Below are 2352 nucleotides of genomic sequence, written 5' to 3' on the forward strand. Positions count from 1 at the left end.
CCATGAAGAGGTTCACGACACGTCACCCAACCCATGAAGTTGAATTCCAAAACTCAGGAAGGTTCACAGACACTTGGATGGCCCATGAAGCTTTGTACGGATTGTGAAGTCGTCCTTGAAAGAGACATCATCAGTTTTTAAATTTTGGGTCAACTTCAAATGATCATATCTCTGAGCACATAACGAATTAGGTGGCACATGACCAATCAAATAGAATTTCTTTGAGTCCTCTTTCCAACGTAACCAAGTTTGCCTCATTTCAAGTTCGGAGTAAAAAGTTATGGCCATTTTAGTGAAGCTCTGTCAGACAGTCAAAGTTTCATGGACGGCTATACGGCTAGTGAGGTTTTTCACGGACCGTGGAACCTTAAACGGTCCGTGAAACCTCCCTTTTAAGGCACCTCATCAGTTTTTTAAGTTGAGGTCGTTTTGGTCTTTCCCATATATTGGTACTTGAACAACGTTGTTTTAACTCCTATTCTAAGCCTAAACCACGACATTTTACACCTAATTAAGGGCTTTTAATGTATTAATCAATTCTTTTACGTTCATTAACACTTCAAGTCATTAGAGCAAGGTTGCAAGAGGAGAAAAGCTAGTCGTAAATTGCATCATGTCATTCAGAGATCCATTAGAATCACGTTGAGAGCTGTTGAGGTACATTAATTGAGCTGGTGTTAAAATTGAGGGGAAGCGTTTGATATATAGTGATGTCATTTTGTTTACTTGAGTACAATCGAAGTTGAGGATGTTAATGTGCCGGAGGTTTTCAGTACTTGGATCATTTCAAATTTTGGGGTTACATGAAAAAACGTAGTTCTATATTTGCCATATCTAATTTCTTATTGAGAAAAAATAGAAATAGTAAACATAATAGACATAATAAGGTTCTATAGTTATAATTTCGACAATTGTGCTCAATAGATATAGTTTCGTTTTCTAGGGATGCTATGGCTTGTGTATTTCTGCCCGTTTGTATATTTCACTTGCTAATATACAAACAGGGTAATTTATTATGAATTTTTCATAAATGGTATACAAATAGCTAGGATAAGCATATACAAAATTCTAGATTTATACAATCAGGAATCAAATTATACAAATTAGGTGAATCATACAAATTAGGCAAATAGCAAAAATTGATGCCGCAAATTATAATTTTCTTAAACCGTAGCTATAGTACCTAATATAGGCTAAATATTTGTTATTCTACACTTTTCCCTTTCCCTTTCTCTTTCTTATACTAATAAATCTCCAACTTCTCTTTCCTAATATCTAAAAGTTCAAACATAAAAAAGTTTCTCAAATTGGTGGTGCACGACTTCGCAAGCATATATATGGTCTAGTGTTGTGATATTAAAGACCTAGGTTGAGATGGCAATGGGGCAGCCTGGATTTAAGGCTATGCGAGGCAGATTTAAGGTTGTGCTAGGTGGGAGGGATGCGGGCGGATTAAACTAATTCTTTTAAAAACTAATGTGGGGAGCGCAAGGCAAGTATATGTGATTTTATGCAAGTTCAAACTTAATTTTAACTTTTAACATGTTTTAAGAGTGATAGAGTATTATTTATTAAGATAATTTCTTTAAAACTACTAAAATATTCAAGTAGTAAATGAAAATGATTCAATAAAAAGTAATACAATTTCCTACATGTTTCCCAATTGACCTCTAAAAAATAAATTTTTAAGTCATTAACTATTAAATTAATACAACTTAATGAAAAAATATATTTATTTTTAGTATCAAACTTAACAAGAAAAAGAAATTATTAAAAAAATTATGCAGAGCGGGGCGGGGAGGGGCGGGATGGGTTAAAAATGAAAAAAGTTGTAATGCAAAGCAAAGCGAGACGGATTAAAAATTTTGCGGGTTAAGCTCAACCCATCCCGCATCGCCCCCATTGCCATACCTACACCTACCACGTACCTTAGCATCTTGACACTTGTATAACGCGTCAATTAAGGGAGAGACAAAACAAACCACCTAGGCTTCAAGAATTAGTGCCTTTAACAACATTGAGTACACCCACCTAAATCCTATACAACTAGTGTTGAACATGCATTTTTTTTGTAAAACTCTGTCGAAATGCATCATAGAGCTGGAAGAAAACCATTCTTCAGGTACCATAACATGTTATTTGAACAAATTAAGCATAATATCATTCGTAAAGATCACCACCCAGTGCAAAAGTTGGTAGAGATTAGCAGATGGAGGGACGCGAGAAAGACAGACTGCTCGGAGCTTCTTTAAACAAAGCATGAAACATAGTAGCTTTATGCGAGGTCCCCCAACTACAAATACTCACTTGAGAAGTCATAGAACCTTCAGTAGAACTGCATGCAAATCACTT

This window comes from Solanum verrucosum, unplaced genomic scaffold (assembly GCF_900185275.1).
Source record: "Solanum verrucosum unplaced genomic scaffold, falcon-dt-bn FXZP01000124.1, whole genome shotgun sequence".
In the NCBI taxonomy this organism is placed as follows: Eukaryota; Viridiplantae; Streptophyta; class Magnoliopsida; order Solanales; family Solanaceae; genus Solanum; species Solanum verrucosum.